Genomic DNA, 25,920 nt, shown 5'->3' on the forward strand with positions numbered 1-25,920 from the left:
AATCTGTATAAAAATATAGTTGTATAATGATCATTTTTTGAAATGCAAGAAAGTAACATCTTAAAAACCAGCTTATTTAGTCTTTAATAATGACACTATTTCAAACTCTATATTTTTCTCTAGTACAGTTTTTGCTTTTTTCCATAGTTATCAGGATAAGTTGTTTTCCTATTTATTGCTTTTGAGATGTTGTGAAATTTTAGTTTATTTCTTCTTGATCTAAGGGTTATTTATCACTATTTCTTAATTTCTAAGTAGTTGGACTTATATCCATATTTTTGTGATCAAAGAATGTGTTTAGTAAAATCTACTATTCAAAATGTGTTAAGGTTTTGTATAGCCCTGCTTTACCTCAAGAGTGAGGGCTGAAGCCTTGCTCTTACCCTGTAGGTCTGCCTGTGTCTTCCAGGACCCAGCAGCTACTAGGCCAGGGTTATGTTAAAATATTTGTTGATCTACCATTGGACATTGAATTTCTTGAGGGCAGGGGCCATGTTTTATTCGTTTCTGTGTCTCTAATGTATTTGCTAGAAGATAAAACATATTTTGCTTTCCACTCTCCTCCCTCCACCCCCAATCTAAAATTTACTGTTTCCAGTACAAGATTCCAAATGGAAGACAAGGCATATAGTGATTTTATTACTCTTAGGTAGCAAAAAATTTCTACAATAAAGATAAAAATGTTTTATATCCCATGTATGGCTTTCTTAATTAATTTAAAACTATATTGGTAATACAGTCACATAGTTCAAAATGATATAAAATGATATTCATTCAGCAGCTTCTTCCCATTGATGGAGACAAGCAGCTTGTCTCCATTAATTTTACATCTCTTTTGCCCTGTAAAGTTCATTCATTCATTCAACAAATATTTATTCAGGTCTTCAGTATGTGCTAGACACTGCTCTAAGTGCTAAGACGATAGCAGTGAATAAAACAGCACAATAATTGTGCCCTCATAGTGCTTACTTCTGGTGGGAGAGACAGTCAATAAACAGAATAAATAAGGTATATAACATATTAGAAGGAGATAAGTACCATGGAGAAAAATAAAGCAGTGGGTAGGGAGCATAGGGAGGGAGGCAGGGTTTGCAGTTTTAAAAGGATGGTCAGCAAAGATCCTGAGTAAAGACTTGAAGGAGTCACAGGGACAAACCATGCAGAGATACCTGGGGGGAAGCACTAGGCAAAGGCCCTGAGGTGGGAGTGTGCGGGGTGTTGAAGGAACGGCAAGGTGGTTGCCTCAGAATGAGCGAGGGGAAGAGTCGGAGGTGAGGTCAGGAAGGTAAAGGGAGCCCAGCTTCAGAATGTGTTGAGTTTTATGTAATTGAAAATACCTTTAAGAATGTTAAGAAATAGAAACTATTTGTCTAAAGATGGGTTTAAGGTTAAAAACTCTAATTTTTACATTTTTATGAAATATTTCACTATATATGTTCATACATTCAGACAAGTAAAATATTGTGTTGGGTGAGTTACTTGTAATGCATTATTTTTGGTCTAAGAAGATTTTTTAAATACACCAAAAAAACCCATTTATATCAACATTTATCCTGTAAGCTAATTATATATAGTGTTTCAGGAGTGACATGGTTTGATTTGTACTGTATTTAAATCTTTGAGAGAGTAAATTAGTATTGATAATTTTCTCTAAGATATGATATACAATTAAATCACCAAACCAGAATCAGTAGCGCATAATTTAATGTTATTTAATACATGAGAAAGTTCATTTTGTTCTTGTAAAATGTAATTCAAGAATGCTAATTTTAAATCAAGGTTTAACTGTTCTCTTTTCCTTCCCATAGCACTGCTCAGATTCTTGAGGGGTATCCTGTCCTTTAGTACACAAGGTTTGTCCTTTTTGAATATAGATGTTAAAGCATCCTGGTTGGTTTGAGGACAGTTCTTAAAATAGTGAGAAATTTAATAACATATTAAATTGACATTTCTTCTTTTAGATTTGGAGAATTATTCAAAGCCAAATTGGGATTACTTGGAGAAAGGAAGGGTGATGATGATTTAATTGCATTTCTCTTACGCATGAGTTTATAATTTAATCTTTTTTTCTGATTAACATTTGAACTACTAATTAGCATCTTCTCAATGAACTTGATAAATATACTTATTTTCATTAGCTCATGGAAAAGACAGAAGCTGATTTTACCATGACATTTCAGCAGCTCATTTCAGCAGCTCAGTGAGGTTACTCAAAGCCAGTTACAGGAGCTCAATATTCCTTAGGTATTAATTTGTGACATTTGGCTTTTTTCTTAATTCTTTTTTTTTTTTAACAGGTCTATTGAGGTATAATTTATATACCATAAGATTTCACTCACCTTAAGTATACAATTCAGTGATTTTTAAAATAATTTACATATCTGTGCTGTTATCACAATTCAATTTTGGAACAATTCCATCACACTTTTGGTCTTTTGTGCTCTTTTGCAGTCAGTTTCTGTTTCTATTCCCAGCACCAAGCACCTATTAATTTACTCTCTATCTCTCAAGGTTTTCAGTTTTAGACATTTCCTATAATGGAATTATACAATATGTGGTCTTTTGTGTCTGGCTTCTCTACTTAGCATGTTTTGAGGTTCATTCATGTTGTAATCTGTATCAGTAGTGCTTTTCTCTTAGTTTTCGAGCAGTACCCCCTTGTATGGACATACCACATTTTGCTGATCCATTAGGGTCATTTCCATTTTTTGACTATTGTGAATAAATACTGCTCTGAACATTAGTGTACCAGTTTTTGTGTGAACATGTTTTATTTCTCTTGTGTATATTCTAGGAGTGGAATTGCTGGGTGGTTTAGTAAGTCTGTTTAATTTTTTAAGAAACCACCAAACTGCCCTGCCGGGCGTGGCTCAGTGGTTAAGCATCGACCTAGGATCCAGGTGATCAGGGTTTGATTCCTGGTCAGGGCACATGCCCGGGTTGCGGGCTCGATCAATGACTCTCTCATCATTGATGTTTCTATGTCTCTCTCCCTCTGCTTTCCTCTCTGAAATCAATAAAGATATATTTTAAAAAAATAGAAAGAAAGAAACCACCAAACTTTTTCCAAAGTGGCTGCACTTAATTCACTTTTAAGAATATGTGTTGCCTTTTTATTTCAATTATAATACATTGACTATATTATTTATGGAATAATATGGGTATTGCCAGAAGATTTCTACTTATTATAGATTTTTAGAAACATAGATCTATTTTTAAGGTCTCAGTCTTATATACTGCAGTTATCGTTTTTGTCATTGTTGAGATTAAAACCTAGCCTCATTTTTTTCATTTCAATTTTTTCATTATCATTCATGACATTCTCTGTATAATGTTATTTTTTCACAATTAAAAAAATTCAGCTTCATTTATGCACTCATTCAATGAGTACTTATTGAGACCCCATTGTTATTGACAGTTTATTCTGGGACAAGCATTATAATAAATACTTTATGAAATAATAAAAGTATTGTTAATAATAATATAACAACAGTAATAACTAACATTTGAGTGCTTATTATGCCCCAGGCACTATTCTAAGCATTTTATATGTAAAATCGGTGACATAACATGAGGTGGGTACCATTGTGATCTCTGTTTTACTGATAAAGAAACTGAGGCAACAAGTGCCAGGTCACACAGCTCGTAAAAGTCTGGCTGGATGCAAACACAGGCAGCTTTGCCCAGAGTTCAGGCTCCTAATGCCTGAGTCTGTGCATCTCTCTCGTGTAAGGAAAGGATGGGCTTCTTCTCTCAGTCCCTTGATCCAGTCAGTCGCCAAGGGAAAGGCAGCTTGGGATAAGTCATAAAGCTTGGAGCTGAGATCCTGTGGAGTTGTGGATGTTTAGTGGTCATGTTCATCGCGGGCACTTAGGAGGCCGTGGCTGCAGTGACTGAAGAGACAGGCCCTGGTGGCAGAGTGGGTGCTTCAGATCGAGCGTTCCCTTTGGACAGGCCGCGTGAGCTTGTACAAGTTGCTCAGTTTCTCTGGCCCTCGCTTGTTTCCCCTGTAAGGCAGGATTAATAATCACACCTACCTCAGAGGTGCTCAACTGTTCCCTGTGAGTAGAGATTTCGGACTCTGTTTTTCCAGCGCGATCCCCCCATGGGGTTAAAGGAAGGGCTGCCATGACTGAAACTATTCTACCAAGAGGCTTCAGCCCTCACAACCTGTTTATAACTACTTTCAAACAAGAATAGCTGTCAGTGTAGGAAATGAGGGTTAAACTAGTGTTCTTTGAAAAAGGAGCATAGCAAGTGTTATTGTAAAGGTAGGTATGGATCATACTAATTATAAGAAATGACTGTTTTTTGCCCTGGCAGATGTTACTCAATGGTTAGAACATCACCCCACACCCTGAAGGGCTGCAGGCTTGATTCCCAGCCAGTCAGGTCTTGCATGGGAGGCGATCAATTGCTGTGTCTCTCTCAGATCCATGTTTCTCTCTCCCTCCCCGACTTTCTCTAAAAATCAGAGGAAAAAATATCCGCGGGTGAGATTCAACAACAAAAAAGAAAAAGAAAAAGAAAAAGAAAAATTGTTTTTCTCATGGGCATGGGTAGCCTTAAATTACATTTCCAGGAGTGATTTGAATTTAAAAAATGTCTACTTATTCAGTCGGAAATACCAAGAAATGTTAACCAATAAGAATCTTTGATGTAGGTGTGGACCCCAAAGTGCAACTCGAACTTGTTCGGGCGCGGATCCGGAGAGAGAAAGTCACTACCACCGCACGAGGGAGTTCGCTGGGCGAGCTGGAAGGCCAGGCCTCCTCCCGCCTCCCCCCGCAGCCCTGTAGCTGGGGCAGAGCTCAGACTGTCTTCTGAAGATTGATGTCTATTTCCTTGAGCTCTTTAATTTTGTGCCCAATTTGGATAAGCATGGCACAAATCCAGCAGGGAGGTCCAGATGAAAAAGAAAAGACTACAGCACTGAAAGATTTATTATCTAGGATAGATTTGGATAAATTAATGAAAAAAGATGAACCACCTCTTGATTTTCCTGATACCCTGGAAGGATTTGAATATGCTTTTAATGAAAAGGGACAGTTAAGACACATAAAAACGGGGGAGCCGTTTGTTTTTAACTACCGAGAAGACTTGCACAGATGGAACCAGAAAAGATATGAAGCTCTAGGAGAGATCATCACGAAGTATGTATATGAGCTCCTGGAAAAGGACTGTAATTTGAAAAAAATCTCTACTCCAGTAGATGCCACTGAGAGTGAACCAAAGAGTTTGATCTTTATGAGTGAGGATGCTTTGACAAATCCACAGAAACTGATGGTTTTAATTCATGGTAGTGGTGTTGTCAGGGCAGGTCAGTGGGCTAGAAGGCTCATTATAAATGAAGATCTGGACAGTGGCACACAGATACCATTTATTAAGAGAGCTATGGGTGAAGGATACGGAGTAATGGTTCTGAATCCCAATGAAAACTATATTGAAGTAGAAAAGCCGAAGGTACATGTACAGTCATCTTCTGATAGTACAGATGAACCAGCAGAAAAACGGGAAAGAAAAGATAAAGTCTCTAAAGAAACAAAGAAGCGACATGATTTCCATGAGAAGTATCGTAACCCTCAAAGAGAAAAAGAAATGATGCAGTTGCGTATCAGAGAAAATGGTTCTCCTGAAGGACATGCAGTCTGCGTGTGGGGTCATTTCACAGCTCAGTCTGCAGCTGAGAATGTATCTTTGCTGCTCACAGCTGTGGAGGACTTGCGTTTGCTGAACTGATGATTCACGGAGCAGCAGATGTAAAAAGTAAGGTGACTGCTGTGGCGCTGACAGGCTCTGTTCACAGTGTGTGGCATCAGGACGCTGGCAAAACGATTGGAGAATGGATGAGAGAACCGCTGAAACTGGGTCCCTAGCTCAGAACCATTAGACACAGCTGTGGAGTCCATGCTGCCCGACCGTCTCCGAGTCTCCGCAGCCACCGACCGCCACCAGCTCCCTTCCTGGAGGAGCTTCCCGCCCATTTTCAAAGTCTTTGCCGAAGCCTCGGAGCCCAGACCAGCTCCCTGAAGCCGGGCGGACCTGCTCTCGCACCAGATCAAGCACCAGGAGCTGGAGGAGGGGAGGGGAGGGGAGGGGAGGGGAGGGGAGGGGAGGGGAGGGGAGGGGAGGGGAGGGGAGGGGGGAGGGGGGGAGGGGAGGGGAGGGGAGGGGGGGAGGGGAGGGGAGGGGAGGGGAGGGGAGGGGAGGGGAGGGGAGGGGAGGGGAGGGGAGGGGAGGGGAGGGGAGGGGAGGGGAGGGGAGGGGAGGGGAGGGGAGGGGAGGGCGCGGAGGGGCGCGCGGGACCGCACTGGAGCCCGCGCCCGCCCGGCTGCCCGCGGGCAGCAGCCCCAGCCCCTCATTAGAGTGTTTTCTTCCCGGAGCACCGGCTCGCGGCGCCTACATCTAAATAGCGTTTTGCGTTATTTCTAGATGAGGGCAACTGTCAGAGCCATAGGGGTTCACAGCCCTGCTTCCCGCGGGCGGGCCGTCAGCGCGCACATTCAGGCTGACAGCGCCCGGCCCCGCGCCGCCCCCGCCTCTAACTGCCCCACCCGGCGCGCGGGGCTGCGGGCTGCGGGGCTGCGGGGCTGCGGGCTGCGGGGCTGCGGGCTGCGGGGCTGCGGGGCTGCGGGGCTGCGGGCTGCGGGGCTGCGGGCTGCGGGGCTGCGGGCTGCGGGGCTGCGGGCTGCGGGGCGGGGGCGTCTGCGCTCCTCCCGCCCGCTGCTGCGCAGCTGCTGCGCCCCGCCCCGGCCCCGGCCCCCCTTAATCGCGGCCATTTTTCCCCTCTCCGAGCAGGAGCAAACTTTCATTCTAGACTTCACACTCCCCTTTCAGTAGGTTTTCACTGAGGGCGTCCTCTGCCTCTTTTTTAAAGGAAGTTCCCCCCTCGCACCCAGAAAAGCCAAAGTTAAATTCCGAACATGAGTGCCGTGATGTCCCAGGTCGTTTGGGGAGCGCAAATTGTTCTCTCCCTAACGATCTAGTTTCATTTCCAGACCAGAAGAAAAACTTTGCATACAAATTCCATGAAGTACTGAATGCACATTCCCGCTGAAAATCCCGCTAGTTGCATATGACTTTTTTTTTTTTTTAACAAAAGTCTCTAATTTCACAAGAGGTTATTGAAACCAAAACATAATGACGAACAAATATTTTAAGTATGTGTGTGAAGGCCCCTTTTTCAATGGAACTTCCAACTTTACCATTAGAGTTTACTTTTTAAATATATAATGTATATTGAGTGGCACTGTAATTTAGGTAGCATACTTAAGTTCTGTTTTTTAAATCTTAATGTGGGTAAAGCTTGCTTTTTGTTGTTGATCCTAACTAGAATGATCTATTCTGATCTGTCATGGAGTTAGGCCCTTTTAGGGATAGGATTTTTTATTGTCATCAGGAAAATGAACCTGTGTACTCTTGAGTCTGTCCTTCTGAAAGGCTAAGTGGGGCTAAAATGATTCTTCTGGTTTTCTGCTCCAACGGAAAGGGAAAGACCTGATGTGAAAGATTTTCTCCTCTCAATCCAATGATAACAATTTTTACCAGCCCACTTCCTCTGTAGGGTTTTGCCCTACAGTTTCAACTATTAAGTATTTTAATCCAGCTAAGATCTGGCCAACACTGTGAAATATAAAAGGTAAAATAAATTAAGATTTTGCTGACTTGCATTCAAATATTAAATCTTTTAAGTTCTTCAAGTACTCAAAAATGATAATGTTATTACCTAGTGAGGTTCTATTTCTAACAGACGAGGATCTGAATTTAATATTCATTCTTTTTTGAAGTGTATGCAACAATATGCCTGCCTTATATAAGGACATGATAAAATGTACCCAAAATTACTTGAACTGTCTGATTCCTCAGAAAAAATAACTTATAATAACCACCTCATGGATAAAACATTTTTATTTTATGAACCAATTTCAACAAGTTTTAAGACATACTATATTTGTTTGGTATACAAGTATATTGATTAGCTCTGATAGTTTTAATAATGGCAAGTTAAAGTGATCTTTTTTCAATGATCATATATACATATACTTTCCGTGTTATTTTAGCAGAAACAACATAGGAGGAAAAATCAAAACATCATATTATCCAGCTTCTGGATACCTTAAAATGTGTAACCCCAACAACGTCGGCCCATTGGTCTGCAGCTTTTCTACTTTAGAAGTAAAGGTGAACTGTATAACATAGTGGCGCCTTCCACTGAGAGGAGTTGAGAATTGATGTAGATTGAATATGTTTTTCAAAGTGTTATAAATTGTGTGGTGTTTTCAGAACATGAAAGGGTTCACGGGAAACTAATTCTGTGGCATTTTTAAAAATCAGCACTTGTGTAATGCTAAATTGGTGAAGCTTCTGCAGCTGAGTCAGAGCAAAGTAAATATGCTCAGCTTACAAACCAAATCACTCCTATTCCTTCTCTTAGATTTTCTCACCTCTCTTTTTAAAACCCTTTACTTTTAACTAGAGTAAATCACTGTTAAATTGCCTTTAATAGTTTAAAACTACTGGGTTGTTAGGCCTTATTTAACTATCTATAGAGCTATTTACAAACTTAAGTTGTGTAAATGTAATTTGTACTTGTGGCTGAGCTGTAGCCACCCGGAGAGAGCGAGGCAAACCACCCCAGACGTCCAGCTGATAACTGATAAGATTCCTCGTACTGTAGGACTTTTAACCTGGTGATTATGGGTCTGTTGGTATAAATGTAATAATATCCTTCACCTCAATTCTCCTGGAGTAACAGTGATCAGTTGGTAGTAGCCCTCCTGCTTCGAGGCGACAAGTGTTAATATTTTTGCTCTGATCTTCTCCCCATTCCGGTTTCTTTAAACAGGTTTTTTTTTAAGGAGGGTGGAGGTTTAAACTTAGGATGTGGGTTTTCTTTTTAATTATATACTCGGTTCTTAGAGCAAGTAGAATGGGGAGCAAAGACTTGTTGATAAATCTGAGATTCAAAACCACCCTGTTAAAACTTAAAAGCCAGATACTGCAATACTTTGGAGCTTTCTAAAGGTACCTAACCAGGCAGCCATTAAAAGTGTCTATGATATTTGAAGGGGGGGAGAGAATCTACTTGTAATAATTGTTCTTTTCTCCAGTTTCTGCCTTGTGCTTCAACCTGGATTACATTATTGTGTGTACCAAAAGTAAAGCACAGGGGTTTCCTATATAGTATATATTTCTGTTTGCCATTCTCAAATAAAAACAATTTTCCCAAAAAAAAAAAAAAAAAAAATCTTTGATGTAATTGAAAAAAGTGTTCATGATGAATCTATCAGAATTAATAATTACTGATAATCACTAATTATCATTTAATGTATAGAAAACTGAGACAAAGTAATATTAAAGCGACTTGTTCAAGTTTTGACAGATCTCAATAGTTAAATTACTAAGAGTTGGGATAATTTAATTGTGAAGAGTTTATTACACTTTTAATCATTTCAATAGTTAATTTCCATGTCTTTTGATATGAGACCTTTTCAAGCCCCTAACACAAAAGAATTGCTTATTCTTTGGTGTTCTCTTATCCTTTATATATATATATTTTTATAATACATATATATTTTATAAATATGTATATTTCTAAAATGGCATTGAATATTTTGTTTATATACTTTCCTTAAATGCAGGGATCATGTCTTATTAATTTTTATATCCTCCCCACCTAATAAAGTTCCTAGCAATAGTTGACATTGCAAAAATATTTGTTAAGTAAATTAATAGATGACTAAATAAAATGCAGTTGCAAATTAAGCTTTTAAAAATAAATTACATTAAGGGAGTTCCCTATTTAAAGGAAGACTTTTGGTAATGCAAGTAGTCACATGTATGCAATCTCTTTGATAGAACTTTGTATATTTTTATTTCTCTTAAATCATGCCATTACATGTTTGTCTATGAATTAGATTTTAGAGTTAAATATTATATAAAGAAAAGGGAAATATTATTCCTTTTTAGTACTACTTCTACTTGAGATAATATACTTTAAAAAACCTGGATATTATAAGTTATTAAAGGATATAATTAAAAGGAACGTGGAGTTAAAATGAACTGAACAAATACAAATAGAGTAAGCAGTCTATTGCTGTATTTTCACTTAGCAATTCTGGGCACTGAAGGTGACTTCAGAGCATGAACTCTTCCCTGCCTGGGTGTCCCAGTACCTTTTGAGACTGAAGAGGTGAGGCAATCTAATGCTCTGCAAAAAGCGTATGGTATATTACTTTAGCGCAGTGAATCCATCAGACCCCTCCCTTTTCCTTTTCCCCTTTCCTCTTCCTCCCGGGCACCTCGCACCGGCTGAGGCGGCTGCAGTTCGCCTCCCGCATCAGCTCTTCAACCGCACGGTTCCCCGGGTTCTCCAAGCCCTGGAAGTGGCGGAGAGATCCTCAGGCTTCCATCCGATGTTTACCGACTGGCACATCTTACACAATTGTGAGAAGTTATTTTGTTTCATAACTGAAAGTGAATTAGAAGCAACAAACAGGAAGGAGTAAAGGAGTCGTGGGTGGAGGCAGCTGAAGGGAAGACAGGAGACCGCAGGACACGCGGGAGCAAAGAGCCCCGCAGTTCCATGGCCACCGAGGGCTGTTTGTAAAGATGGTCCCGAGTAATCAAGGAAAAGTGAAAATAGTTTCAGAAAACTATGTGTAAGATAAGGAAAGGTTTCAGTCAATTTAGACTATTTTTACACAAATATATTTTAACTTGTAAAAATAAAAGCTTTGGTATTATCTAAAATAACTAAACAAGGTAGTATTTTACATACTTAATCAACTCATATTTTCTATATTCCTTTCAGACACTGATTCAAGGTGATTTTTAATTTTTTTCAATATTTGTCTTGTGAAATAATTTCCACCCTTTTGAAAAAAAGATAATTTGGGGAGACAGTAGATAATTTTGTCTTTTGTTTTATTCATTTTTTAGTAACATGAATGATTCAGATTCTGAAAGAAGGAGAAGAACGATGACTAAGTAATCAGTTTGATTTTTTTAAACTAAATAATCACAGAAAATCAATAGTTTTTAAACCAGAAGTAACTACCTGAGGGAACTAAGCTTTATTTTTTTTAAACAAGAAGGATTCTAGATGAATAATTTTAGCTGAGTTGGACTATCATATCTGAGCTTTCTAGTTTCAGTGGGTGGTTTTTAACTCAGTCTGACAGCTTTGTTTTCAGCCAGGTTGCATATTGGTGTTAAAGTGATTCAGCCTCAATAGATGGTGGGGAGACAGACAGGAAGGCGGTTTGGGTTATGGCGGTGAGACCAGATTTTCTCCTTACCTGGTTCTTTGTCTCCTGGAGTCAAAGAATGAAATTCACGGACAACAGAAGAGTAAGGGAAAGACTACAAAGGGTTAGTGTAAAGAAAGCACAGCTCTGGGGTGCGAGAGGGGTCCTGAAAAGGGTCGCCTCTGCAGCTCACTAGCCTAGCGGTTTATATTTCCTAGATTTGTTCCTCATGGGCTCCTTCTAAGAATTCTACCTTAGTGACAGCCACCCTCTTTGTTTTTAGTTTCCCACTTCAGGGGGTCGGGTGTAGGGCACACTTCTTTTTCTCGTATCCTGTTTGCCCAGGACATTTCACCTTTGCATGGTTCCTTTTTCATCGGGGTCCCCAACCCTAAACTCCTGGCCATTTCTAACTCCTCGGTAGGAAGAACATGAGTTTTAGAATCTGGCAGATGAATCACATCTTGCCACTTTTTAGCTGTATAATCTGAAAGATATTTAACTCTCCAAGTTTTAAGGCCCTTAGCTATTGTAAAATGTGGATATTTTGCAGGGATGTTGTAATGATGAGCAATAATATATGTAAAGGATCTTGTTACAGTGCCTGGGCTAAAATAAACATTCAAGTAATGATAGCTCTAAGAATAAATCATCTTTATATATTGATTTCAGTTTGCTATCTGACACGTGGCTTGGAGAAAGGAAAAATAGAAGTTCTTTTTGCAATGTGAATTCTAAGTCCTTAAGTACTCTGGCCTTACTTAGGGGTTGTATAGAGAGCTACTGGTGTCACCAGGGTGCCTGATTCATGCAGATGAAATAGGGATGACACTAATAGGTTAGGTTACTCTAGGTAGCTCCAGCATTACACGATTCAGCTTATATTGCTAGGGAGATATTTTCAAAAGCCCTAAAATATCTGCATCTGCAATAAAATGACGTTGGTTGTAATTCTAAAAACTTAGTGTAATTTTGCTTTCCTTCATGCCTACTAGTGAATTTGTGGCACATGCTCGGAAGAATCTATGTTTGGTCAGCTGATTAGGACACAGCTCTTTAAAGCTCAAGGCAGCTGCAGTGAAGTCCTGGGCTTGAGCCTCACTATAGAGCACAGCCCCAGGCCTACTCCAGTGACCGCCCCCACCTTGGAAATGGCAGCCACTGACCATGAGGGACCCAGTTGGCCCAAACCGGGGCTGGCTCAACACAGACTTACTGCTTTTGGAAAATAACAAAGTGATTGTTGGACTGATTGCAAGTCAGACACCTTTCCTTTGTGTTCTGAGGACTCAGTGGAAATTAGACAAGGTCACTTGGTGATCCAGGTGAAAGGGCTCAGTTAAGGCAGCGATTTGCAACATGTGTGCTACTGCACAAGAATTTTTAAGGGGCTGGGGCGGCAGAGGGGCGCCCCGGCCGGCTGGGTGGGGGCTTGGTGTGTCCCCTGAGATGATGGTGTGGGCCTAAGGGGACTGTGGGGGTGTGGGGCTGGGGCCGTGGGGCGTTGGGGGTGCACAGCGAGGGGAAGAGCGGCCGCTGCAGATCGCAGTGCTGAGGGACGCGCAGTGTGGCCAGAACCGCGCTGCTGCGGGCGGTCGCCAAGGACGCGGCCCCTGGAGTTGTGTCCCCACCCTGTCCGAGAGCTACACCGCAAGCTCTGCCATGGACAAGGCTACCATGAGCTCAGCATGTGGAGCACTTCAGGCTCCTCCCGCTGTGATCGAGTCCGGTCCTGGCCTGTCCTGATGCAGACGCTCAGCTGGCAGGGCGGCCAAACCAGGGGACAGGGGAGGAAGGAGAGACACGGGGACCCAGCCAGGAGCTGCGGCCTCGGAGAGGGCGGGGGAGGGGCAGAGGGCAGGGGGGCGGGGAAGGGCACAGTTCCCCTGCTGCACCCTGGCGTCCTCACCTCCTGACTGGCTGGGACACGAGGGCAGGCTGAGTGAGCAGTTCTTCTGGGCAAGGGACCCGGAGGCGGGGTGCCACCGTGCCCCGCATCTCCCTCCTCCTCTCCACAGGAAGCCGAGGGAGCTGCAGGCAGGCATCTGGGCCAGGAGCTGGGGGGGGGGGGAGGGGAGCTGGCATCAAGCAGGGGGCTTCCCTCCTCACCCCCAGGCCCCAGGCCCTGGTCCTGGCTTTCAGCCCTAAGGAAAGTGTCCGTCCCACACCTTCCCTTTCCCTCTTCTGCCTCTACAGCATCCTCACCCACCCCGCCTCCAGGCCACTGCCCTAAAGGAGCAGCAAGTTGAGAGGCCCCCCCCTCCATACGGTCACCAGCCCCAGCTCCTCTCTCTCCTCCCCCAGCAGTCCCCAAGTAAAGCCCATGCCCAGGGGGAAAAAGTAAAAGATGCACTACCTGACTAGTCAGGGGCACTGACTTCTTTTTCCTTAGAGTTTCAAATTAAAAAATGCAACAGCCAACACAACAGTAGCCAACACAACAGTAGCCATCTGGTGTGAATGACCCAAAATTATACCTTTTTCTTTTTCTTTTTTATCAGATTGGCAAAAATATAAAGTATTATTTGGTGTGCCACAGAATTTTAATTAGTTTATGTGTGCCATGAGATGAACAAGTCTGAAAATCACCGAGTTGAGGTGATAGTGTAAATTTAAATAATGGCTTCAAGTTAATCTTGCAGACTTAACCTTTTCTAGATAGTAGAATAAAAGAAATTTTCTACTTTAACCCTCCTCTGGGGCATCAGAGAGAGAGAGAGGGAAAGAGAGAGAGGGAAGAGAAAAAGTTGAATATATTTGCAATAATTTTCCTTTAAATTATTTTAATAACTACTTAATAATGAGTCAGATTTCTATTTTAACATATATAGTTTATTTAATTGAATAAACGATAAATCTAACTACCAGTTTCATTGCCAGTCCATCAGAGATTGGTTGAGCTTAATAATTGGAAATGTTCAGCTTTTTATGGCCGTTGGGTCTGCTGAATTTCTGATTCATTGATATTTTCCAATGGCATGTTTTATTTGAGATTATGATGTACTCATAAAACATGATCTTAAGTCTCTTTTCCCAGTACTAAATTTACTTATTCAGCAAACATATATTAAGCCCCTATTATGTGCTAGTTTTTGCACAGTCACATTGTTTAAAGCTGAAACTACAAAGATGAATTAGATACTTGCCCTTAAGTAGCCTATATTTTAGTTTATCAATGATCATCAAATTATGTGGAACTGTGGTTGGATGTTTGTTTTGAACATAATTCTCCTTACCCGGCTGCTTAAATGTTGTTTTTTAATTTTTTTTTTTAATCCTCACCAGAGGATTTTTTTCCACTGCTTTTCCAGAGAGAGTGAGAGAGAGAAACACCAGTGTGAGAGAGACACATGGATTGGCTGCTTCCCACACATGCCCCCAGCCTGGCTGGGGACCGAGCCCGCAACCAAGGTACGTGCCCTTGGCCAGAATCAAACCCAGGACCCTCCAGTCTGCGGGCCAATGCTCTGACCCCTGAGCAAAACTGGCTAGGGCAACAGATACAGAATTTTATGATTTTTAACTACTTTGTATATTTATAATATGATCCAAAGTACTTCTGCTTGTAGCTGCAATTCCCAGTGTATTTTAATGGTATTTTGTTGGCAGATTTCTAGAAAATGTTTGTCAAGTTTGCCTAAGTTGAGTGCTTCCACAATCTTTATTGCATGTAGTTTTCTTTTTGTTTAAAGATATTATATATATATTGTGTACAGGGGTTTTTATTTAAAGTAGTTCTGTATAAATTCTTTAAAATTTAAAAAAGGCAAACTTGTAAAAAGAATAAAAAGATTCCTGTATTCCCAAAGACAATTCCTACTTACTTTTTGATGCATTTACTTCTAGTCTCTCTTTTTCTGTGTGTATTGATTAGGAGAAAGTACAGTAGTAATCATACAGGGTTATAATTTTGGATCTTTTTTTCACCAAAAATAAATTAAGCAGTTTTTCTTTTTTTATAATGTAACATTTTAAATAGCTGCATAATAATACTTCTTTGAAGGTATATATAATGTTTTACTTAACCATTCCCCTATTATTAAGTATTTAAGTTATTTCTAGTTTTCCTTAATAATATGAATAATATTTTTAATGTTTAAGTTTGCCCCCATAGACTATATTTTTAGAGAATTAGAATTACTGAGTCACAGGGCACTTTTATTTTAATTACCTCTCATATCTTGTCATATCTTTATAAACAAGTTGAAATGCAGTTTGTTTGTTTCCTGCATTCAAGTAACTCAGAAAACTGCTGTTGAAAACCACAAAATAGTAATTTCTAGAATTTCCCTTATGCCACCCAGTTGATAAATTATTTTGAAAAAAATCTCATCTCAAATAAAGACATAGTTTCTGGAATTTTTCTAAATGTGCCATTGTTATGATACTTTTTAGTATTTAAAAATGCATGGTTACTATCAAACATAGAACTTTGCCTGCAGGTAACCTTTCCTTGTGTTCTTGGCAGCATCAGCACTAAGCAGTGCTCCTGAGCCAGACCTTAGTTCTGTGATTGTGGATGTTAAAAGCAGCAACTTTTCCCCTCTCCACTTAGAATAAAGGGCCTAATTCAGATGAATTCACTGCTTTCTCTGTTCTTTATAAAATGCTTAGTGAACTGAACATAGTGAAAAAGACAACTTGATGAAACACTGAAGAGAAAAAAATCGCTCAAAAAGTTTTTTCTGTACCATAAGGTAATAAATACTGTACATTGTTTATAAATAATCAAAATTGACTAATGTTGATCATTTCTTCTCTTTAGAGCCTTCCAGCAAAGTTCTTGAATATTATCTAATTTCAGCTGTAATTTTGTATGGCTTGTGTTGACCTAGTAATTTGTGGTTCCCCTCTTGTTTAAGCTGTTAATCCTAGGTACGTGCTGAAGAACTGGGTGGCAGAATCTGCAGTGCGAAAAGCGGAAAGGAATGGTTTTTCAGAGGTAAGGTGGTTGACTTCTGCATTTATTTTTATTAACTTTAAATACGTCACATTTTAAACACACTGACTTTGTTTGCAGACATGATACTCTAGACCATTGCCAGCACTAGCTTTCCAGAATTTTCAATGCCTGGTCTCTCTTTTTTTGTGTATCAGTAAATTACTTTCTCATATTTTCTGATTTATCCTTTAATAAAATTTTAAAATATTCCTTTATATTATATAGGTACATTATTTGAACACCAGAGGGTTTTATTCTGCTGCTGTTGTTTATGTTTGGGAAATCTGGACTCAATCTCTGAAATCCATGGAGGCCTGATGGCAGCAGCAACCTGGCTCCACTTAAATTGGTCTTGAGAGCAGTGAGGATGGGTGAACTGGGTCTATGCACATGAGCACGGATGAAGCTCGCATATAACATTAAGCAAAACAAGCAGTGCCGAAGGAAGACACACAGTGTATTAACACTTAGTTATACCCAAAACCATGCAGAATCATGTTATATGCTACTTAGGGATAGGCACGGATATAGTAGAAGTAACAAAATGACTAGAGATGACAAACTTCAACTTTGGACAGTGGTGACTTTGTAGTAAGAAGGAAATTTGAGTCAGGAAAGGAAACTTGGCTCAAAAATTGGAAGTATTTTATTTCTGAAGCTGAATGGAAGCTACACAGGCGCTCATTATATTATTCTGCATACCTCCTTCTATGCCTCAACTATTTCATAGTTAATTGTTTAAAATGCATTGCATATGATATATGTTTTTGGAAGTGGAATGGCCCTGGCACCTATGCTCTCACTCCTTTGTCCTGTACAGGAGCAGACATCGTTGGTGATCACGGCTCTCTCACTCTCTAAAACAGGTCACAGCCTCAGAAACATTCTCATCACGCGTGTGGTAGTCACTGCTTTCCCCATCAGAGTTCGCATGAGAGAGAAAATTGGCTATTTCTAGTTTGGAACTTGGATTAAATTTTTATTTTAGTAGTTTAATTAGCCAGACAACTCTAGGTTTTCATTTTAGAAACTAAAATATTCTTAAATAATAATCTTTTTTTTTTTTTTTTTTTGGTGTTAAGGAAAAACAAAGAAAAGGGAAATAACTCAGTCACCTTTAGGTAAAGCAGCCTAAGCTGAGGAAAGTAAACACTGCTTAATAAGCTGTTTCGCCGGCTTGTTCCTCCCTCCCTTTGGTTTCTCCCCTTCGCCGAGATTGTATCTGAGTAACGATGCAGTGCCCACCGAGGTGGGGAGGCACCTTCCTGAGTTCAAGGGAACGTTCAGACTCAGACACCGCAGGCTGCCCTGCCCGCTGCCCTCAGAGGGACACAGGACAGACGCGGGGCCACGGACAGGCGACGTCAGGACCCCGGCTGGCGTCTGGCAGCGGCCGCGCCAGCAGCAGGCCCCGCGGGAAGCTCGGGGGGAGGAGGCGGAGCCGCTGGGGGGGGGCTGCTGGGAGGGCCCCGGGAGCGGAGGCCTGGGACACTCTCTCCAGTGGCTGTTCCCGTGTCCTGGGCCATATTCCCGAAGTGGGGGCCGGGGGCAGAAGGCGGCTCCGTTTTTAATCTTCTGAGGAACCTCCGCACTGCTTCCCACAGTGGCTGCTCCAGCCCGCGCCCCGCCAGCCGCGCACAAAGGCTCCTTTCCCGCACCCTCCCGGCGCTCGTGTGCTGATTTACTGGTGACAACACAGATTTGGAAGGAGCCCAAGTGCCCATCAGGAGTTGAGTGGATAAAAACGCTGTGGTTCAGCCCAGCTGGCGTGGCTCAGTGGTTGGGCATCGACCTAGGAGCCAGGGGATCGGGGTTCGATTCCTGGGCAGGGCACATGCCTGGGTTGCGGGTTCGATCCCCAGTAGGGGCGTGCAGGAGGCAGCCGATCAATGACTCTCATCATGGATGTTTCTCTCTCTCCCCCTTCCTCTCTCTGAAGTCAGTAAAGACATTAAAAAAAAAAAGCTGTGGTACATTTACACAGTAATACTACTTGGCTGTGAAAAATGAGGCAATGTTAGCCTCCGCCACAGGCGTGGATGGATCTGGAGAGTGTTAGGCTGAGTGAAAGAGCCAGTCAGAGAAAGACAAGGGCCACAGGCTTCCTCTTGGATGTGGAATCCAATGAGCAAAATAAAACAGAAACAGACTCACAGATACAGAGGTCAGACTGACCGCTGTCCCGGGGTGGGGTGTAGGTGATAACGGCGAAAGGATTAAGCAAAAACCCCCCAAACAACTCAGACACACAGACAGCAGTGTGGCGATCACCAGAAGGAGGGGGTGAGGGGATCTAAATGGCGGTGGAAGGAGACTGACTTTGGGTGACGAACACACAGTACAACATACAAATGATATGTTAGAGAGTTCGAATTTGAAACATACTTTTATGAACCAAGGTCACACCAATAACTTCAATAAAAATGAAAAGCTTCAAGTTCCACAGGAAGCAGTGTCTCTGGTCAGAGCCACGGTGTAGTCCGCGGCGCCCCACAGGAGGCCCGCCTTGGGGGTCGGCACTGAGAAAGCCCTGCGGAGTCTCGGGTGGTCACAGTCTCCCGCCCCGAGCTATTTTCAGTCGGGAGCAGTGGTGTCCGTGACACAGGTGCCACACCGCCTGGCCTCTCAGGGCGCCGGGAGCAGGCCTGGGGCACTCGCTGAGGGCTGCGCTGTCGGCAGCAAAGGAACAAGGCTTCGTTAAACCTTTTACATGGAACCATGTACACACAGCGTCTGCTCACCCTCTTGCTTCAGACATTCCTGGAGAATCCACTCTACACGGGGCGCTGTGGGAAGCGCTAAACATTGGTTCAGGGCGCTTCCAAACCAGCAGGTGAGGTGAGGCGGGTCTGAAGGGACTTTACTGAGAGGACAGGTGTAGACAGGGCCTGGGGGAGGTGACGGGCGCTCCAAGGCCGCCGCTGCAGCCCGCCCATCTAAAATGCTGGCGATCGAGCGATATGCCCTGCTGGAGCTCTCGGCTTTACTTTCTTAGTATAACCATCCGCCTTTCTCTATTAGAACTAGGCATTTTCTTAGTAACATCCAAGGAAGTGATAAAACCACTGGAAAAATGTTTTTAGTTGAGATATAGTTGACGTAGAACACTATTTTAGCTTCAGATGTACAACATAAGGATTTGTGCATATGAATGATCACCACAGTAACTGTAGCACCACACATGGTTACAAAAGTCTTTTTTTGCTTGGGATGAAGACTTTTAAAAATGTTTTTAAATTGATTTTTAGAGAGAGAGGAAGGGAGAGGGGTAGAGAGATAGAAACATTGATGAGAGAGAAGCATCATTGAGCACCTGCCTCCTGCATGTGCCCTGCTGGGGATAGAGCCTGAAACCCACTCATGTGCCCTGACCTGGAATGACTGTGACCTCTTGGGTCCTGGGTCGAAGTTCAACCACTGAGCCACACTGACCAGGTGGGATGAAGACTTTTAAGATTTATTTTCTTAGCAGCTTTCAAACATGCAATACAGGATTATTAACTATAGTCACCATGCTGTACATTACATCCTCATGACTTAACTGTTTCATGACTGGGTGAAAATACACATTTTGTTCCTAGAATCATTGTTTAAAGAGGTGTGTTCTTTGATGCTTCAATTTATTACCGTGGGGCAAAATTGCAAGTGAGGAAGCAGCCTAAGTTGGAATCCATGCCCTTGATTTGGAAAGATTGGAAATTATTGAGAGTTTTATTTTTGTAAATACTTTAGAAAATTATAATCCTTTTACTGCTGTGAGTTTTAATATTATCAAGATATATATATAGTCTTTGTAACACTACATATTCATTCTCCTGTTTTAACACAAAACTAGTACTTAAGTAACTTTCTGTGGAACAATAGAAATTTTAAGTAACAACTATAGTTGAAGTTTTAATAAAATATAAAATGTTTAAACATTTTCAAACAAATTTAAAACTTACCTTGTTGTTTAAGAAATTTAGAAAATTGATAAGGGTCTTAAGGAAGAAAATCTATACTTACCTACTTAAATTGTTTGCAGGTGTATCTTCTGCAGCAAGGTCTCCAGCATCCTCTCCAGAAGCATTCTGCGTGGAGAAAGCAGGCTACTCACCTCCTTCTCGGGCGAGAGATCTCAGAGTTAGCTGCTCACCTTAATTAGGAAAAAATTAATTAATGAATATTTCTATTATTGAACTCAACATGGAATAATCAATTTGATAAATTCTTAATGACCATCTACATTTTGATGACAATCCTGAATTGCATAGTAATGATTATATATAAAAGTATTTTTTAACCAAATAAACTGGACCTATTCTTTGTAACAGCTTTGTGATCATTTTTGTTCTAATTAATAACCTTAATGGAATAATAAAGTATTTTTGGTAAATTGTGGGTTATTCTCAATAACTAAAAAATCTTGATAATATTTTAATGAATTTGTAAGTGTCCATCTAATACTCACTATGTACCCAGTACTTTGGGGCACAGCTAATAAGTATAATAGTTTCATTGTACTGCTAGAGCTTTTTCTGTCTGTTGTAATTCTCAAACATTTACCAAAGTAAAGGGCATAGTTTAATGAACCTTATTTACCATTCAACTAGCTTATTAATCATCAGTGCATGACCAATCTTGCTTCCATCTACACCCCTACACACTTCCCCCATGTTCCTAGTTACTATTTTAATTGAGGTATAATTTATATATCGCCAAGTATTTAAAAATATTCCCAGACATTGTTTCATTTAATTTACAGATTTTTGTATGCATCTCCAAGCATTAATAATTTAAAGCATATGCACATGATACCATTTCACCTTAAGAGAATTAACAATGAACTCCCTAATGCATGAAATCAAATAGCCAGTTTTCAAATTTTTCCTATTTTATGTCAGCATCATTATTTTATTGTTTATTTGAATTGAGAAACACGTAAGGACTGAACATTAAAATTAGCTGACAAAATCTCATGTGTTTTTTTAAAATTTTTTTTATTGATTTTAGAGAAAGGGAGAAAAGGAAAGAGGGAGAGAGGGAGAGAGAGAGACACTGATGCATCGTTCCACTTATTTGTGCATTCACTGGTTGATTACTGTACGTGCCCTGACTGGAGACCCGACCCCCAACCTTGGCTTTTCAGGATGACACTCTAATCAACTGAGCTATTCAGCTAGGCCCTCTTTAGTTTCTTTTGATATCTGGGTACATCTTTTTTTCTTGCAATTTTTTGCTTTGTTTTAGTTGAAGTAACCAGATAATTTCTGCAGTGTTTCCCAGTCTGTATTTTGCTGATTGCATCTCTGCGGTATTGTTTAATATGTTGCTGTGTCCCTTGTGTTTCTGTAAATCTAGTGCTTGATTCAGATTTGATAAAAATACTTGCTACCAGGAGGCAAGTGTTATGTCCTTCCACCAGGTCTCTTTTTGTAGTATCAGTAACCACTGACAATCACCACCTTGACCCACGGCACTGATTCAATAAGGTTGCAAATGATGATAATCTAATCCTATCACTCTTTTGTTAGGAATCCTTCCAGAAAAGAAAACTTCCTATTATTAATTATTTGGTTATCCTGAGATACAGAAAGGCCAACTAATGATGGGTTCCCTAGCATGCTCCAAAGACAAGCACTGGGCTTGATTATGTAGGTGTCAGTATGAACTCTTGAATTTAAGCATATTTTGTTTTATACAATTGCATTTATTATCCTTACTGATGTACAAAGTGTCCTGTATTTGGCCAGTGAGGTTTTATTCATATCAGCTTCTTTGGACATGAGCCTAGCTTTTGATAACATCCTTGTTTTCTGGTGTGATAAGATGTTCCATGTTAATCCTGTGTATTTCTTACCTTAGCCCTGGAACCAATTGCTAGCATGTAAAAAAAGAAGTATAATTGATGTGCTAAAAAAGGAAAGAAAATGCAATCATATAAAATGCTCATTTAGCTCTTTGGCAGGTGATGTCAGAGGATTGGCAGCGTGAGAGATCCTTTAGGTCTCTCCCCTTGAAGTTTCAACAATTTGAGCAGCTATAACTCAACCAAGGGTCCCCTGCTCAACGCCCAACACCTGAGAGATCCATGCACTGAAACATCTGAAGGTGGGCAAGTGGAGCAAAAGGGGAAGGCAGAGGGGGAGAGGGGCTGACAGGAGCCAAGGGTGCCGCCTGGCAGCTGGGAGCTCACAGCAGGGCTTTGCGGAGAGGCGAGGAGCCTGGTGGCGGCCGACTCTCTCTTCAGCTGGGAGTAGCACAGAGGCTTGGGCACCAGCAGGAGTGAGCAGTATGAGCTGTGGCGGAGCCAAGAAACCTGGGCAAGGACACACAGCACAGGAGTATGGCTGCGGTCGTCAAGTTGTCGGCATTTCAGATGGAGAAACAAAGCAATGGGGCCTCATTGCTCCCCTACCTCCCAGAACGTGCCTTCCTTTGCCCGTGGTGCTGGGCTGTGGCGCACATTGTCTGTGAGCCCGAGAACTAGCCCTGCACAATCCCATTTCTCCCTGAGTGAAGGGTGCACTCTGTGACTGGTTCCAGGGTTGGCGTGTAGGAGAGACCTGGTATAGGACCCAGATCACCATTCCTGGGAGGACAAAGCAACAAAGAAGCTGGTGGCTTTCCACAGCCACTCCCACCCCGATGCATTGCAGCTACACTGACCCAGCCAGAGGCTGCAGGTCAACACCGGGATTCCACAGAGCTGAAAAGAACTTGTGACTCAGTGCCACCTACTAGGATAGAAAGACCTCTTCACATTAGTCCGCTAGAGAACTTCCACTCACACATTGTGCCTAGACAGAGAAGAAATCCATCAATACCACGAATAACCAATACCATGGAGGTGGTAAGGCTTATTGGAAGGAAAATGAAAAATCTCCAGAAAACAGAGACACTGAACTATGTGACATAAATGACAGAATTCAAGATTGCAGTTCTGAAAATACTCAACGACACACGAGGAAATACAGACAGGCAATTTAGCAAGCTCAGAAAACAATGAACAAAATGAGTACTTTGTCCAGCTCAGAGGCTGAGCGTATGCCTGGGTTTCGGGTTCGATCCCCCAGTGGGGGGTGCGCAGGAGGCAGCTGATCAATGACTGTCACCATTGATGTTTCTATCTCTCTCTCTCCCTTTCCCTTCCTCTCTCTGAAATCAATAAAGACATTTAAAACACACACACAACCCACAAAAAAAGAGTACTTCATTAAAGAGATTGAAACTTTTAAAAAGAACCAAACAGAAATCCTGCAGATGTAGAACTCAGTAAAAGAGATCAAATATAAACTAGTGAGCACAGAAAATACAACTGAAGGTAGGAAAGGATCAGTGATACTGAAGGTAGAAATGTAGAAATGAAGCAGAAGGAAGAAGAGAGAGACTTGAACATAAAAAATGAACGAGCTCTATGAGAACTGACCCCATGAGAAAGAACAGAATGGCATCCAGGGGCGGGGATCTCACACCTGGAGCCACGAGAGGGGAAGGAGCGCCCTGCACACAGGGCAGAGGGCCCCAGGGGTGCGGTGGGTCCAGGGGGAGGGGACGGTGCCTTCCTAAGGAAGCAAAGCTTCTAGTGGCAGACTCGACCGGTGTCTAATGCTGACCATGGGAAAGGCTGTCCCAGGGTGTGTGGCGTCTGAGTGTAAGGAACCAGGGGTTGGGGCTGAGTGGCCGCACACAGGGACCCTCTGCCTGCCTGTAAGGCATTGTGTTGAGCCCCCGAGAGCACTGGATCTGCACGGTGCGGGGAGGGGGAGGAGCCCTCCCGCCCTGAGCTCCCGGTGCGGAGACTCTGGGATTTGTGACCGGCCCTTGGGGGCGCCGTGGTGGCGCGTGGAGCAGCCCCAGCTTTGCTGAGACCAGCGGTGCAGGGAGCTGCGTGGAGCTGACTTTGGGTCCCCTCCCGCTGGCTGCCGTGTTGCGCCTGCGGCCGGACCTTGCAGGGCGGACTCTCCGCCTGTGTGCAACACACAGCAGAGCAACTTTGTGCATTTTTGAGTCTGATCCCGGAACTGGCTCCCACCTTCCCCGCGTGCACTGCGCCCACAGACCAGCGGAGGCTGGGATTGGGGTCTGCACAGTAGACTGAGGGGCGGGCCTGGTGCGACCAGCCAACCAGAGCTGAGCAGGGAGGGGCGGAGCCCGCCAGCCTCTCCTGCAGCCGGGAGCACCGCCCCCAACAGGAAAGGGGCGGGTCCAGCTCACTGAGGCCCCAGACACCCCCGCAGGGCTCAGTCCTGAGGGGGAAGGGAGAGCAGCTCACAGGAGGACATCGCAAGAATAAGACTCTCAGGGACTGTAGTTTGGGAGCTGGAGGAAACGAGGAAAACTCCTGCTGGGGGTTGGGCAGGCAAAGGGCCCACCAGAATGTTCTTTAATCAAACCCACTGAGCCCAGGCTGCTGAAACAGCCCATACAGAAAAGGCAACAGGCTGAAATCAATCTGAAGCTGCAGCAGGCCAGAGCCTGGGGAACTAGAATCAGGGGACAAGGTAGGGACTGAGGAGCTGGTGGTAGGGCAGACACTATCCAGCAGAGTGAGTGCCTGAACAGCGACACCTCTAAGGGGGTGATACCCTGAGCTACACTAGCCACCCTGCACCCTAAAGACTCTACAGAAGACTCTGGAGCAAGACCAGGCAACTACAAAGTTGCAAAATAGCTGACAAGAGAAGATGGTCCACGGAGAGCCTCAGATCAACCATCTACCTAAGGACACCAGAGCCAAACCTAGACGGCTCCTCACAGTGGCTGATACACAAACACCTCCCAGGAGAACGGAAATCAGCACACAAAACAGTGACCCTCAGACAACATAAGCTGCCCAGAAGAAACCCACCTGATTGACACTTTCTCTTTGTTTGTTTTTTCTCTTTTTCCCTTAGGAAGAAGAGCAAGGGGAAAAATTATTTGTTTTTACTTCTTGTTAAATTTTATAATAATTTTAAAAAGTTTTTTAAATTTTTAATTAATTTTTTAAAATTTTGTTTTATGTTTTTAAAGAATTTTGTTTTGCTTAGCTTGTTTTTTGGTTTTGTTTCTCTGTTTTGCCTTGTTTCTTTGCTTTGTTTTGTTTTATCCTTGCTTCCAAAATCAAGACTTTCTTGATATTCCTGCTTAATGGCTGGGACTTTATCATTATAACCAACAAGTTTACTGCTTTTTTTCTGTAGTTTCCCCCAAATCTCTTATGGGACTCCCTTCCTGCCTGGGCTTTACCTTTCTCTCTCTCCTCTCGATCCATTGGCATAACTTTTTTCTTTTTTCTTTTTTCTTCTTTTCCTTCTTTCTTTTGTTTTCCTACCTTCTGTCCTCTCATCTTTTTGTTAGATTGTCAGTTTCTCTTATTCTCTTTAATGTATTTTTAGTTTTTCATTTTCAACTATTATCTTATTCCTATTCTCTCCATTAATTTTTTGCTGGCCTTTCTTTCAGAATCTTTTCTCTGCCTCTATTATCTCCCAGTAGCTTCTCTATTTTTTACATTTAGTTTATTATTATTATTTTCTAAATTTTAGTCACTATTAACAACAATCTACTTCTCTCTCTCTAAGCTTTACTTTTCGTTCTCTTTTTTTTAAGCTATTTTTTTCCCCCTCTAGAACTTGTGCTCTCCCTTCACTCTCCCAGTTCTATTTTCACTTGGGTTGTTTTCATTGTTACTGTCAAGATAATTTGTAAGGTACCCCTTGTTTCCTGGAAATTTAGTTGGGTATTGTCCTGCTTGACAGCACCCGT

The 25,920-nt window shown here is 42.2% G+C and overlaps 1 protein-coding gene and 1 pseudogene across 2 annotated transcripts in view; both read left to right on the top strand.

Annotated features, from left to right (window-relative positions):
- LOC308567816 (putative ankyrin repeat domain-containing protein 26-like protein) overlaps nt 1-25,920 on the top strand; it is a gene marked incomplete at both ends in the record, with an annotated part of 466,689 nt that overhangs the window by 292,818 nt on the left and 147,951 nt on the right. The window lies entirely within an intron of this gene.
- Nucleotides 4,742-6,436, top strand: LOC308563021 (cotranscriptional regulator ARB2A pseudogene; annotated as a pseudogene). Its single transcript has 2 exons — nt 4,742-6,071; nt 6,433-6,436. The product of its transcript is annotated as a cotranscriptional regulator ARB2A pseudogene (transcript).

This window comes from Miniopterus schreibersii, assembly GCF_964146895.1.
Source record: "Miniopterus schreibersii genome assembly, chromosome: 1".
Lineage (NCBI taxonomy): Eukaryota > Metazoa > Chordata > Mammalia > Chiroptera > Miniopteridae > Miniopterus > Miniopterus schreibersii.